The 16,504-nt window shown below is 38.5% G+C and overlaps 1 pseudogene across 1 annotated transcript; it reads left to right on the top strand.

Moving 5' to 3' along the window:
• The first annotated feature begins 1,515 nt into the window (after positions 1 to 1,515).
• On the top strand, positions 1,516 to 3,008 carry LOC104657858 (annotated as a pseudogene). The gene has a single exon (XR_004056988.1). The product of XR_004056988.1 is annotated as an L-lactate dehydrogenase A chain-like (transcript).
• The last annotated feature ends 13,496 nt before the right edge of the window (positions 3,009 to 16,504 follow it).

The following is a 16,504-nucleotide window of genomic DNA, read 5'->3' as shown; positions in this document are numbered from 1 at the left end:
TAATCCCAGCACTTTGAGAAGTTGTGGCAGGTGGATCACTTGAGTCCAGGTGTTTGAGACCAGCCTGGGTAACAAAGTGAGACCCCCGTCTCTACCAAAATATAAACAAACCAAAAGCTGGATGTGATGGCCTGCACCTATAGTCCCAGTTACTTGGGAAGCTGAAGTGGGAGGATTGCTTGAGCGGAGGAGGTCAAGGTAGCAGTGAGCTGTGATCGTGCCACTGTACTCCAGCCTGTGTGACAGAGAAAGCCCTTGTCTCTCTCTTTTTTTTTTTTTTTTTTTTTTTGAGACAGAGTCTCACTCTGTCCCCCAGGCTGGAGTGCAGTGGCGCAATTCTTGGCTCACTGCAAGCTCCACCTCCCGGGTTCACATACAGGCACCCACCACCATGCCCGACTAATTTTTTGTATTTTCAGTAGAGATGGGGTTTCACTGTGTTAGCCAGGATGATCTTGATCTCCTGACCTTGTGATCCACCTGCCTCGGCCTCCCAAAGTGCTAGGATTACAGGCTTGAGCCACCATGCTCAGCCTTTTTTTTTTTTTTTTTTAAAGCAATATGTGAAAAAGTAAGGAAAAATAGGGAAATATGCACAAAAATATGCTATACATTTACAGTAATGTGAAAAACACAAAATGAGATTTGCAAATCTAATAACATAATTTTTAAAAATTTATGATCAGAGCCAGGTCAAAGGAAATAAAAGCCAATGGTGTAGTGAAGAAACCGAAATCTTCACCTCTTCTGCTTTTTTCTACTTAAGGATAAAGATCTTTACACTGAAGGGGGAAACTAAAGATGGAAAAGAAAGAATTGAAGTCCTTGGTGTCTCAAAAGACTATATATTAATATTTAGCTGCTTCAAATGAGTAGTATCTTCTGGGTCTGAGCAATTGGGATTCTAGCCTAATGAGAATTTGAATATCAATGTATCAAATGTAGGTTTCAAAAATCAGAGTGACTAGGAAATTTTTTATCTAAAAAATGAAATTGATTTCTAAAATTTAATATAAATAGTTTCCATCAATCCTAATGGGTTTTAGAATGAATTTTTAAATAAATGACTTAGGGGATATTCAAGAATGAACGCTATTTTTCAAATTTATTTTGGGAACCTGTATTTCAATACAGCAAATCATGTCATGCTAAAGTAATTTTCTTATTAAAATACGCCTAGGCTGTAGGACTCCTGCTATAAACTGTGATCATATGAGCAAAGTCAAATATTCTTATGGGTGAGGGTAAGGGAGGAGACCACCCCTCATATTGTCTTATGCCCAATTTCTGCCTCCAAAGAAAGAAGTAAAAACTAAAAGGCAGAAATGAAATCCGCAGGCAGACAGCCCGGCGCCACACCCTGGGCCTGGTAGTTACAGATCGACCCCTGACCTAATTGGTTCCGTTGTCTTATAGATGACAGACATTGTATAGAAATGCACTGTGGGTGCTGCAGCCACTGCCGCTGATTCCGGATCTCATTGCCGCGTGTCCCGGACGACCGCCTGACGTGCATTCCCGATTCCTTTTGGTTCCAAGTCCAATAAGGCAACTCTCAAGGATCAGCTGATTCATAATCTTCTAAAGGAAGAACAGACTCCCCAAAATAAGATTACAGTTGTTGGGGTTGGTGCTGTTGGCATGGCCTGTGCCATCAGTGTCTTAATGAAGACTATAGTGTAACTGCAAACTCCAAGCTGGTCATTATCACGGCTGGGGCACGTCAACAAGAGGGAGAAAGCCGTCTTAATTTGGTCCAGCGTAACGTGAACATCTTTAAATTCATCGTTCCTAATGTTGTAAAATATAGCCCGAACTGCAAGTTGCTTATTGTTTCAAATCCAGTGGATATCTTGACCTACGTGGCTTGGAAGATAAGTGGTTTTCCCAAAAACCGTGTTATTGGAAGTGGTTGCCATCTGGATTCAGCCAGATTCCATTACCTGATGGGGGAAAGGCTGGGAGTTCACCCATTAAGCTGTCATGGGTGGGTCCTTGGGGAACATGGAGATTCCAGTGTGCCTGTATGGAGTGGAATGAATGTTGCTGGTGTCTCCCTGAAGACTCTGCACCCAGATTTAGGGACTGATAAAGATAAGGAACAGTGGAAAGAGGTTCACAAGCAGGTGGTTGAGAGTGCTTATGAGGTGATCAAACTCAAAGGCTACACATCGTGGGCCATTGGACTCTCTGTAGCAGATTTGGCAGAGAGTATAATGAAGAATCTGAGGCGAGTGCACCCAGTTTCCACCATGATTAAGGGTCTCTATGGAATAAAGGATGATGTCTTCCTTAGTGTTCCTTGCATTTTGGGACAGAATGGAATCTCAGACCTTGTGAAGGTGACTCTGACTCCTGAGGAAGAGGCCCGTTTGAAGAAGAGTGCAGATACACTTTGGGGAATCCAAAAAGAGCTGCAATTTTAAAGTCTTCTGATGTCATAGCATTTCACTGTCTAGGCTACAACAGGATTCTAGTTGGAGGTTGTGCATGTTATCCTTTTTATCTGATCTGTAATTAAAGCAGTAATATTTTAAGATGGACTGGGAAAAGCATTAACTCCTGAAGTTAGAAATAGGAATGGTTTGTGAAATCCACAGCTATATCCTGATGCTAGATGGTATTAATCTTGTGTAGTCCTAAACTGGTTAGTGTGAAATAGTTCTGACGCACCACTGCCAATTCTGTACATGCTGCATTTGCCCCTTGAGCCAGGTGGATGTTTACTGTGTGTTATACAATTTCCTGGCTCCTTCACTGAACATGCCTAGTCCAACATTTTTTCTCAGTCAGTCACATCCTGGGATCCAGTGTATAAATCCAGTATCGTATGTCTTGTGCATAATTGTTCCAAAGGAGCTTATTTTGTGAACTATATATATCAGTAGTGTACATTACCATATAACATAAAAAGATCTACATATAAACAATACAACCAACTATCCAAGTGTTATACCAACTAAAACTTTACCCCAATAAACCTTGAACAGTGAAAAAAAAAAAAAAAAGAAAAAAAGAAATGCACTGTGAAAATCCCTATCTTGTTTTGTTCCGATCTAATTACCGGTGCAAACAGCGCCCAGTCACGTACCCCCTGCTTGCTCAATCAATCACGACCCTCTCACGTGCACCCCCTTAGAGTTGTGAGCCCTTAAAAGGGACAGGAATTGCTCACTCCGGGGGCTCGGCTCTTGAGACAGAAGTCTTGCCAATGCCCCCGGTGGAATAAACCCCTTCCTTCTGTAACTCTGTGTCTGAGTTTTGTCTGCCGCTTGTCCTGCTACAAGGGAAAATCAGTGAAGCATCACTACTCAGCGGTACTGAATCCTTCAGGCCCTACCAGGTGGCTTCCTGCTGTGGCTTGAATGTTTGCCCCCTCCAAAACTCATGTTGAAATTTAATTGTCATTGTAACAGTATTAAGAAATGGAAGCTTTAAGCATTAATGAGGTCGTGAGGGTTCTGCCCTCATAAATGGGATTAATAATGTTATAAGGGGCAAGTTTACTCCCCTCTTTCACTCTTTCCCTTCTACCTCCCGCCATGTTGAGATACGATTATTCCCTTGACCTTGACCCCCTTCGTGGGCAGGAACTACAGAGGCTCATTTCACTCAGCTGGCCGCTGACCCCTCCTCTCTAGAGGGAGCTTGAAAGCAAGCAAGTAGGGAACCGGGGGGAACGCTGGAACCTGCGGGTCGCTCCACTCTGGCGGAAGCAGGCTCTGAGCAGGCCCCGCAGAAGCATCTGCTCTCTAGACCCCGGGGTTCGTGTCTAGCATCCAGGAAGAATCAGGTTACATAAATGGATTGCAGGGTGGAGTATGTGAAGGATTTTATTGGGTGATGGAATTGGCTCTCGGCGGGACGGGAGTTGGAAAGGGGATGGTACCCGAAGAAGGTGATCTTTCCCTGAAGCTGCACCATCTAAGTCAGCCGCTTGTGCCGCTTTGCCAGCTGAAGTCTTTTATGGGCACAGGATAGGGTGTGGCAGGCCAAAAGGGCAACATTTGGGCAGAAAACTGGGGTCAGCTGTTTTCACTTAGTTCCAGGCTTCAGTGTGGGGGGGGGGGGGGTTTAGCTGGGAGCACAGCAGTTCTGTATCAATGTGATGATACAGGAAGAAAGCTTTTGCCACATGGTGATGCTTTGATCTTGGATTTAGCCTCTAGACCTCTGAGCCAATAAAATTCTGTTATTATAAATTACCCAGGCTCAGGTGTTCTGTAGCACAAAACATACTACAACAGTCTCAATGCCTGTCCCCAGGAGATGACTGCCAGATCATCTCCTCTCCCTGAATTTGGTTATACCTTGAGGACATGCAGAGGAAATATTGAACAATGTATTTGATGCAGTGATTGATCATCTCCTCTCTCTGAATTTGGTTATACCTTGAGGACATGCAGAGGAAATATTGAACAGTTCATTTGATGCAGTTATTGGGCAAACCAAAGCAATGAATGAACTCTTGAACTCAACCATGAAAGAGCTCCTAAACTCATGCAGCCATATTGAGTAAACTTTGATGCAAACTTTAATATTTGCATCAAAATGTTGATATGTAGTTGGATATTGATTAATTTACCTTTGCATTTCATTTAAGTTATAGATAAATTTTGTTTCACTTTTTCTATAAATATTTGATTAAAAAACTGTAACTCACATGTGTGGCAGATCAGTGTATGGTGGACATGGACCTAAGTATTTTTATATTTGATGACTCATTTAAACCCTTAAAGCAATCTTATAATCAGTAAAGATACTTGCTTAAAGGTGAGGGAACAGACGTACAGGAAGACAAAATTAACTTGTTCAAGGTCATACAAAAAGAAGCGGCAGGGTTGTGATTCAAATCCACACAGGGACCACACTCTTAACTACTATGCTGGAGTAAATCTGTAATATAGTATCCATAGGTTGGAAAAACATGTTACTTTAAAAAAAAAAAAAAAAAGACATAGTAGAGGAAAATTTTAATTTCCAAAATCTGTTTATCTTCAAATTTTTTATAATAGACATTTTAATTGATTTTTTAGATATTTCCCTCCCAAATTTTCAAATTTAAACAGTTTTGAATGTTTCTTCATTTCTTTCAAGTGATAATCAATGAAGCAACACTTTTATTTTTAAGTCAAATAAGAGTATCTAGAGTTTCATTTCCAAGCACTTTATAATAAATTCTTGGCCGGGCGCATTGGCTCACGCCAATAATCCCAGCACTTTGGGAGGCTGAGGCAGGCGGATCACGAGGTCCAGAGATAGAGACCATCCTGGCTAACATGGTGAAACCCCGTCTCTATTAAAAGTACAAAAAATTAGCCAGGCGAAGTGGTGGACGCCTGTAGTCCCAGCTACTCGGGAGGCTGAGGCAGAGGAATGGCGTGAACCCAGGAGGCGGAGCTTGCAGTGAGCTGAGATTGCGCCACTGCACTCCAACCTGGGCAACAGAGCAAGACTCCATCTCAAAAATAAGTAAATTAAATAAATAAATAAATAAATTCTTTTTTACTTACTTAGCATGTGACCCATACACTTTAAATTTGAGGTAACTGTGAATAGCAAATCAATGACAGCAAACAACTCAGTGCACATGTATGTTTGAATAGCCTTTGAATATTCCCCAATTTGATAATTTTTTGTTCAGTATGGCTTTGACTCTTGTTTTGAATATACAATCCATCAGAGTTTTACATATATGGTGATATCATCATGTTTGTCATATAAAAGCTTGGTTTGCTAAGATAAGTTACTGTTATAAATTCTGTGTTATCCAGTCCATTGTTAAGCACCAGTAAATATTATGGTAGGGCAGATATAATTTTGCTTGCTGTGACACAGAACCAAAATAATACTAGTTCCCTTCCCTCCCTTCCCTCCCTTTCTTTCTCTTTCTTTCTCTTTCTCTTTCTTTCTCCTTCCTTCCTGCCTCCCTCCCTCCCTCCTTTCTTCCTCTCTCTCTCTCTCTCTCTCTCTCTCTTTTCTTTCAACGGACTCTCACTCTGCCAGGCTGGAGTGCACTGGCATGATCTCGACTCACTGCAACCTACGTCTCCTGGGTTCAACTGATTCTCCTGCCTCAGCCTCTCAAGTAGCTGGGACTACAGGTGCACACCACCACGCACAACTAATTTTTGTATTTTTAGTAGAAACGGGGTTTCAGCATGTTTAGCGAGAATGGTTTCCATCTCTTGACCTCGTGATCCACCAGCCTCAGCCTCCCAAAGTGCTGAGATTACAGGCGTGAGCCACTGCGCCCAGCCAAGAAGGTAATAGTATTTCTTACTCATGTAATGACATTGGTAGGAGATCCAGACTGGATGGCAAGTCCAATTATCAGGAACCCAAGCCCCCTTCTTTGGGTTCTACCATTCTCAACTTGTCGCTATCATTTCATGGTCCTAGATGGCTGCCCAGCAACTTCTATATCATATGCATGCCAGCAAGGAGAAACGAAAAATGCAGGGAGAGGGGTTATTTATCCTAACGTTAAGTCAGGACCAGGAAGTGGCACTCGGCACTTCCGTTTATATCTGACTGGCCAGCACTTAATTGCTTGCCGCGCCTGGTTCTGTGGGAGACTGGAACATTAGGCTTTAGCTGGGAGGCTATGCAAGAGTTAAAAATCCATTTTCCGAAATAAGAAGAGAATGCTTTTCGGAGGTACAATGAGCAATTGAAACTCATGAACTAATAATGCATCACATTTTCTTTTTAAAGATAATAACTCAAGGTACACATTAAAATTTATTTGTAAAATGTGTTAAGTATAGAACAAAGTAAAAATTCTGCTTGACATTCCACTCCATATCCATTTTCCTCCACAGACTTAACCACTGTTAATTAACATTTTGATGCTTTCTTCTTTGTATTTTCATATAATAACATATCATATTTACTATACACCTATTCAACTGCCTTTTTAAACCAAATAAAAATGTTACTATTTTTGTTACGTAGTCTGGTTTTTCATTTAACTATATGTCTTAGAGATGGTCCTATTTTGTTTGTATAGTTTTATCTGAATCTATTGAATGCCTAGAATTTGACAGTGTAGTCATGCCATACATGATTTAACTGGTCCCCATTAATAGATATTTAGGCTGTTTCTAATTTTTTTGCAATTTAAAAATTTATTTCACAAAGATACTGAATTTTATGACCACGACCTGTGTTATAGTAAGCTGTGGGTATATTTCTATGGAATAGATCTATTGAGAGCAGTTTATGCATCAAAGTATATATTCATTTAAACATTCTTGCATATTTACTTTTTCATGAGAACTTTAGAAACAGCAAATCCAATAAAATACATTTTCTTAACAAAATCTTTGTAAATTAATCTTTGGTATTTTTGAAGGCTGATGTGATACCTCAGTTCTTGTCTTTTTAGTTTAAAAGAATTCAAACAAGAGACACACAGCAAAAGAAGTGTAGCATAATTTATTGCAAAAGAAAAAGAAGATTTTGAAAGTTGGGTGCGGAATAGGTAGTGCATCCTGAGAGAGACAGAATTCATGGCAGGCTGCTTGTAAGGATGAGACAGCAAAGACTGGCACTAGGGAGACCCTGTTTATGGGAATCTGACATGATTATTCATAGGGAGGTGGAAAGAGGTGCGACTAGAAAGCACGCTCTTGGTGGTCCTCGGGGTGCACATGTGCAGTAGCTGTACATGTTTGTTCATATGTAGCAGGTCTCATTAGCATCTTAAATCTCCACCCAAGGGTGTCTTTTTTACTATTAAAATGAGTAAAAGGTCAGTTTGAGGACAGGTAAAATCAGAATGTGCATGCTTTCTACAGGGGAAAGTTCCTACTGAAGATAACTTTCCTTGAATAAACTCAATTACGATGTGAATGCTGAGGCTTATTGTGTTGACTGTAAGGTCACCACAGTGACCTGAGAATATGGTCACTTCCTTGACGGACCTATCCTGCCTCAGTATTACTTTGAATATAATGGAAGACACATATCTTTATGTGATCTTCCCATTCCAAGAGCATAGTGTCTTCTTTTATGAATTTAAGTTTTCTTTCATGAACAATTTCAATTTTGTCATTTTCTTGATATAGGTATCATACAATAAAAATTAAGTGTATCCTTAAGCATTTGATAGTTTTTCTCATCAAGATGACTATATTCTATACACTTTCAGAAGCCACAGTGTGGCTTAGCTGATTTTTCTGCTCCAGGTCTCATAAGACTAAAATCAAGAGGTCAGCAGAGCTGTACCCACTACTCAAGGTTCTGGCGAAGAATCTGTTTCCAAGATCATTCAGGTTGTTGTCTAAGTTCAGGTCCTTGTGATTGCAAGACTGAGATACCCATTTCCTTGCTGGCTGTCAGCTGAGGGCTGCCCTTGGCTCCTAGAAGCATTTTTCTGGTCTTTGCACATTTTGGAACCAGCCAGGGCATGCTGAGAATCATCTCTCTGCCTTCCATGTGATGCTCTCTCATGCTCACTGTATCTCTCTCTTCTCTTCCACCGCATCTCTCTGACTCCAAGCAGAGGAAGTTCTTTGCTTCTAAGAGTTTATGTGATTAACTGGAGCCCCTCCTGCCCCAGATAATCCAGGATAATCTCCCTTAATCACATCTGAAAAGTCCCTTTTCCATGTAATGTGACATTCACAGGTTCCAGAAATTAGGGAATAAACATCTTTGCGAAGTCATTCTGCCTAGTACATGTGGATACTGACTGTTTTCCAATTTTAAGTTCATGTTTCTTAGAATTTATCTTTGGGAATTCTTTGATATCTTGATTTAAAGTGTGCTTCTTTTTTTTTTTTTTTTTCTTTTTATGCAGAGTCTTATTCTGTCACCCAGGCTGAGTGCAGTGGCGCCATTTCGGCTCACTGCAACCTCCACCTCCCGGTTCAAGCCATTCTCCTGCCTCAGCCTCCTGAGTAGCTGGGATTACAGGCACGCACCACCACCCCGGCTCCTTTTTGTATTTTTAGTAGAGACGGGGTTTCACCATGTTGGTCAGACTGGTCTCGAATTCCTGACCTGGTGATCCTTCCGCCTCAGCATCCCCAAAGTGCTTGGATTACAGGCATGAGCCACTGCGCCCAGCCTAAAGTGTGTTTCTTTAGAAAGTTTATTTCTCAAGGTATGTTGGTCACTGCTAATGCCACTGACTACTCTAAACTATAGTTGCACCTTGAAGTCTCACAGCCATCCTCAGGGTAAACATCAACTCAAACAATTTTTTTCAACTTTATTAAGATATAATTGACCAATAAAAATTTTATGTGTTTAAGGTATACAACGTGTTTTGGTATATTCATGCACTGTAAAATGATCACTGCAATCAAGCTAATTAACAGATCCAACATTTCATGCTACGATGTTTTTCTTTCATGAGAACACTTAAGATCTACCCTGTTAACAAATATCAAGTATACAGTACAGTATTGTTTACTATAGCCAAGGCTGTACATTAGACCTCCAGAACTTACTCATCTTGTATAACCAAAACTTCGTGAACTTTGACCAATATCTTCCATTTGCCCTTCCTTCAGCTACTAGCAACCACTATTCTGTCTGCTTCTATGAGTCTGACTATTTTATTTTATTTTATTTACTTATTTTTTGTTTGTTTTTTTTGAGATGGAGTCTCACTCTGTCACCCAAACTGAAGTGCAGTGGTACAGTCTCAGCTCATTGCAACCTCCACCTTCTAGGTTCAAGCAATTCTCCTGCCTCAGCCTCACTAGTAGCTGAGATTACAGTTGTGCACCACCATGCCAGGCTAATTTTTGTGTATTTAGTAGAGACAGGCTTTCGCCATGTTGGCCAGGCTGGTCTTGAACTCCTGACCTCAGGTGATCCTCTAGCCTCAGCCTCCCAAAGTGCTGGGATTACAGGCGTGAGCCATTGTGCCCAGCCAAGTTGACTATTTTAGATTCCACCTATAAACGAGATTATACAGTACTTGTCTTTCTTTAGCTTATTTCACTTAGCATAACATCTTCTGGGTTCATCTATGTCATCACAAATGCTAATATTTCCTTCTTTTTAAAGGTTGAATAATTTTCTTTTGTATAAATGTGCCACATTTTCATTATTCATTCATGTGTCAATGGACACTTAGGTTGTTTTCATATCTTGGCTATTTTGCATAATTCTGCAATGAACATGGCAGTGCAGGAATCTTTTTGAGACACCAATTACATTTCCTGTGGCTGCATACTCAGTAGTGGAGTTGCTGGGTAATATGGTAATTCTGTTTTTTATTTTTTAAGGAATTTTTGTACAGCTTTCCATAATGGCTTTACCAATGCACGTTTTCACCAACAGTGTACAAGGATCCCAGTTTCTCCAAATCCTCACTGATACTTGTCTTTTTGATAATAGCCATTCCAACAGGTGTGAGGTGATAACTCCTTGTGGTTTTGATTTGCACTTCCCTAATGATTAATTATGTTGAGCACCTTTTCATACACTTGCTGATTGTTTGTATGCCTTCTTTTAAGAGATGTCTATTCAGATTATTTGCCCATTTTTTTAATCATGTTATTGCATTTTTATTATTGCTGGTGTTTCAGTTTCTTACATGTTTTGGATATTAACCACTTCTCAGATACATGGTTTGTAAATATTTTCTCACAATCTGTAGGTTGTCTTTTCAGTCTGTTGATGGTTTTCTTTGCTGTGCAGAAGCTTTTCAGTTTGATGCAATTCCATTTGTATAGTTTTGCTTTCATTGCCTGCACTCTTGATGTCATAGCAAAAAAGTTTGTTGCCCAGACCAATGTCAAGAAGCATTTCCCTGGTGTTTTCTTTTTAGTCTTTTGATGATTTGAGGTTTTATATTTAAGTGTTTAATCCATTTTGAGTTGACTTTTGTATATGGTGTGAGATAAAGGTCCAATTTCTTTCCTCTGCATGTAGATATCTAGTTTTGCCAATACCATTTGTTGAAGAGACTATACTTTTTCATTATGTCTTCTTGGCATTCTTTTCATAGATCACTTAATTGCAGGTGCATAGATTTATTGCTGGGCTCTCTATTATCTTCTTTTGGTCTATTTTTCTGTTTTTATGTTAATTCCATACTGATTTGATTCCTGGTTCTTTGTAGTATATTTTGAAATCAGGTACTGGAATGCCTTCAGCTTTGTTCTTCTTGCTTAAGATTGTTTTGGCTATACAGGGTCTTCTGTGATTCCATATAAATTTTAGGATTTTTTTTTTCTATTTCTGTAACAAATACCATTAAGATATTGATAGGGATTGCATTGAGTCTTTAGATCACTTTGGGCAAGTGAGCATTGTAACAATGTTAATTATTCCAATTGATGACATTGGAATGTCTTTTCATTTACCTGAGTCTTCTTTACTTTTCTTCATCAGAATGTTATAATTTCCAGTGTAAAAATGTTTCACCTCTTTAGTTAAGTTTATTCCTATTTCATTCTTTTTAATGCTATTGTAAATGGAATTGTTTTCTTAATTTCCTTTCCAGATTTTTCATTGTGTATAGAATACCATTGATTTTTGTATGTTGATTTTGTAGCCTGCAAATGTACTGATTTCAAACATTCAAAGAATAACAATTGTCTTAAATTCTCGCAAAAAACCAGAAGAGAGGGAATGCTTCCAAACTCATTTTATGAGGCTATCACCCTAATACCAAAGCCAGAGAAACCTACCACAAAAAAAGAAAAATATAGGCCAATATCCCTGATGAAAATACATGCAAAAATCCTAAGTAAATGCTAGCAAACCAAATTCAAGAGCACATTAAAGGGATTATATGCCATGATCAAGTGGGATTTATCTCTGGGATGAAAGGGAATTCAATGTATGAAGAAAGTTAATCAATGTGACCCATTACATTAACAAAATGAAGCTTAAAAACCATACACAATTTTCTCAATAGATGAAGAAAAAGTATTTGAGAAAATTCAACATCAATTCATGATAAAGCCCCTCAGAGAAACAGATATAGAAATCATTTACTTCAACACAATAAAAGCCATATATGAAAAGCCCACAGCTAACATAATAATCAACGGGAAAAAAAAAACTTAAAACTTAAAACTTCTCCTTTAAGACCAGGAAAAAGGCAAGAATGCCCACTATTCAACATAGTACTGGACGTCTAGTCAGAGACTAGAGAAGAAAGTGTAATCAAAGCGTACACATCAGAAAAGAAGAAGTAAAAATATTTTTATTTGCAGATGGTTTAGCCATATATGTAGAAAATCCTGAAGATACAGCCAAAAAACTATCAGAACTGATTTCAGCACTTTCTCCCTGTGGCTCTAGCTCTGACTCTCATTATTCAGATTTAAGTCAATTTCCCTCTCAAATCTGATCATCACTGTCCATAGCCACAATCAGACATTCATGAAGTCTTATTTAATGAGAAAAAAATTTGTGACACTGACCTTGGGAAATTATCTTTATTTCCACTGTAGTTTGTAAAATCCTGAAATTTAACAGCTAGATTTTCACATTTATTACCTGACCTCCATTTTAATGTTGTCATCATCACCTCTCTTCTTAGTTTTGTCATTCTCCCTACCAAAGTGAATGACTTTAAGGAGAAAGAAAATGAAGACCAACATTTATACCGTGTAAACGTAAAAGAAAAAAGGCATAACTCTGTTAAAATGACATGTTCATATTTTTATTCATCCTCCTAGTTACTTTCTAAAAACTTGAATTAAAAAATAGATTTAAAAATTTAATTTTTTGTGGGGAGTTCTCATAGGTTCTGAGAGTACTCCCAGTTTAGTGAAACTGAGTCAATTTAATATTGGGAAGATAAAACCTATTATGTTTTTAAAAGATAAAGCTAAAAAAAGAAATTCAATGTCAAATGTGTACCTTCTCTTAAATGTGATGATGTTCTTTTGTATCATTTGATATCAAGTTATAAGTTAAAATTTAAAAATATTAAAAGGCAGATGAATAGAGATTTTAAACTTGTTTTTTAGTGTTAAGTGACACTTTTATTAACTTGGAGTGTCCAAAATACTTTCATCTTGAGATCCCTTCAAATTATTTCATTTCCCCGTTTAATAAATATTTATGAAGAGCCTATTGCGAGCCAGGCACTATTTTAGCCACTGGAGTTCAGTTGGTGAACAAAATCAATAAAGCTCCTATCCTCATGAAACTTATTTCTGGTGGAAGAGACAAAATAGAACCAAAAAAGCAAGGCATTTTTATATACCCTGAATTCTTACATTCCCCCAAAATTAGTATGTTGAAATCCTCCATGCCAAGGTGATGGTAGGAGGAGGTAGGACCTTTGGGAGTGATTAGTTATCCAGTCCTCATGAATGAGATTAGTGTCCTCATAAAAGAGGCTGAAAGTGACCCTTCACTCCTTGCGCAGTGTGGGGTTACAGCGAGAAGATGACTGTCAACGAGACAGTGAGCCCTCAACAGACACCGACCTGCCAACCGCTTGATCTTAAACTTCCCAGCCTCTAGAATTGTGAGAAATAAATTTCTGTTGTTTTAGAGTCACCCAGTTTAGGATATTTTGTTACAGCAGCTGGAACAGACTAAGACACATATATAGCATAATGTCAGAGAGTGATAAATAACATAGGGTCAGGAGACAGAGCATGGTTCAAGTGGGAACACTTTAGATAGGTGGTTAGAGAGTGCCTGTTGAAGAGGTGACTTCTGACCAGAGACCTGAATGAGGAGAGTGAGGAAGTCCTGTGAATATCTGAGGCAAGAACAAACTTCTCAATATATTTTATGACCACTGAAGAACCCAGACCTAAAGAGCCAGGTTGTGAAATAATGAGCAGTAGAAAAACAAACCTAACAGTTTTGTGAAGATAAAAATCAACTTCCTGTTATGGCATGACAAGTCATGGGACTCAAAAATCACATAGACACAAACATTCACTTAGATGGATCTGTGCCAGGGAAAGGTACGAATCCTTACCAAGCAAACTACGTACATGGACAAGAGCCAGTGCTACCCACAAGCAAGTTATTCCTAGGTCATAAATTGATTTAAGAAACACATTTTCTCTAGAGTTTTGACTGGGTTCTGGCCATCTGCAAAAATGAAAACCTATTGGGAGAAAATCTACATAGTTAAACATAGAACAATGAAAGGAAGTGTCAGCCTGTATCCCAGCCCTGAAATGGAATGAGCTCTGTTTCTGCACAGAAGGCAGTTGAGACAATGTCAGTTACCCATTCCACTCATTTTGGTTTATTTTAAGGAAAATGCAATCTATGCAGTGTTTGGGAAATTATATACACCTTTGAAATCAGGATTTATTGCAATCAGGTAGCCTTTAATAATGCAAAATGTGTATTTAAAAATACATTTAGTAATTAAGAATCATACTCGATGCTTTTAGAACAGTAAAGTGGTTAGTATTTCAATATACTTTCACCCAGATTACATTTCTTTCAGAAATAACATGTTCTTTTAATTTTCTATTTTTATGAACTTTGTTAACAATATTGAATAGTAAAGACAACTGTTGAAATGTAAGCCCTTTTTGTCTGTTAAGTAATAGTAGGAGTTTTTATTTACTGGATTATTTGAAAATAAACTTTAGCAAGAATATTACAGAGGTGAGTATATTTGCTCAGTGAATTCTCTAAATTTTCTATGATGTTTTATAATTATCTTAGATGATTTATATTTTAATTTCTAATACATTTATACTTAAATCCACAAAAAAATGAGACTGATCAGAAACAACCTCATTTTGGAAGAAGCAGGACTGCAAAAATTATTATAACTGTCTTTTTTGTGTTGTTTTCTTAGAATTACTTGGGAATATATTACAGACTTCACAAAGAGGAATACTACTTTGCACTAAGTCATATTCTAATGACTATTAAGTTAGAATATTATTAATGCAAGATATATACAAGAGTTCAGGCTAGAGATACTCAAAGATTGATGAAGCCAGATCGTGGAATGCAGTTTAGCGCAGTTATTAGGTGCAATTTGACACGGTTATTCACAATTTCCAGTGGCTCCCACTCCTCAGAGGATCCAGTCTAAACAAACAAAGCTTGCGGAAAGACTCTTGAAATTTAAACTAACCTGTGTCTCTCAAAATGTTTCATGTAACTCTTTCCTATATGAGCTCTAAAACTTCTCTATGAAAATCAAATTCCTGAGATCATTCTGGCCTTTGCCATTGTAGTTCACATTCTACACCCCTTACTATAGCACTTAACAAACTTTGTAATGAAAAATTTTGCATTTATGTTTTCCCTCCTTGATTTTAAATATATTTCTTCAATGTAGAAACTGTTTTTTCATACTAAATACTAAGTAAAGAGTAACACAAATTTTAATAAATTACACTTAGATATTTAGGAAATGAATTAAAGAATTAACTTTCAAAATTTGTATACCAAATAGAGAAACAGACATGTCAAGAATTTGGTGGCCTGACCACAATGAGATACCATCTCACACCAGTTAGAATGGCAATCATTAAAAAGTCAGGAAACAACAGGTGCTGGAGAGGATGTGGAGAAATAGGAACACTTTTACACTGTTGGTGGGATTGTAAACTAGTTCAACCATTATGGAAAACAGTATGGTGATTCCTCAAGGATCTAGAACTAGATGTACCATATGACCCAGCCATCCCACTACTGGGTATATACCCAAAGGATTATAAATCATGCTGCTATAAAGACACATGCACATGTATGTTTATTGTGGCACTATTCACAATAGCAAAGACTTGGAATCAACCCAAATGTCCATCTGTGACAGACTGGATTAAGAAAATGTGGCACATATACACCATGGAATATTATGCAGCCATAAAAAAGGATGAGTTTGCGTCCTTTGTAGGGAATGGATGCAGCTGGAAACCATCATTCTTAGCAAACTATCACAAGAAGAGAAAACCAAACACCGCATGTTCTCACTCATAGGTGGGAACTGAACAATGAGATCACTTGGACTCGGGAAGGGGAACATCACACATCGGGGCCTATCATGGGGAGGGGGGAGGGGGGAGGGATTGCATTGGGAGTTATACCTGATATAAATGACGAATTGATGGGGGGAGGGATTGCATTGGGAGTTATACCTGATATAAATGACGAATTGATGGGTGCTGACGAGTTGATGGGTGCAGCACACCAACATGGCACAAGTATACATATGTAACAGACCTGCACGTTATGCATATGTACCCTAGAACTTAAAGTATAATAAAAAAAAAAAAAAAAAAGAATTTGGTGGCCTGGTGCAGTGATGCATGCCTGTAATCTCAGCACTTTGGGAGACCAAGGCAGGTGGATCACTTGAGGTCATGCCTAGTTCATGACTAGCCTGGCCAACATGGTGAAACTCCATCTCTAGTAAAAAAAAAAAAAAAAAAAAAAAAAAAAAAAAAAAAAAAAAAAATTAGCCGGTTGTGGTGGCGGGCGCCTGTAATCCCAGCTACTCCAGAGGCTGAGGCAGGAAAATCGCTTGAACCCGGGAGGCGGAGGGTGCAGTGAGCCGAGATCATGCCACTGCACTCCATCCAGC

The sequence above is a fragment of the Rhinopithecus roxellana genome, chromosome 4 (assembly GCF_007565055.1).
Source record: "Rhinopithecus roxellana isolate Shanxi Qingling chromosome 4, ASM756505v1, whole genome shotgun sequence".
In the NCBI taxonomy this organism is placed as follows: Eukaryota; Metazoa; Chordata; class Mammalia; order Primates; family Cercopithecidae; genus Rhinopithecus; species Rhinopithecus roxellana.
This window is presented reverse-complemented; position numbering and strand designations above follow the sequence as displayed.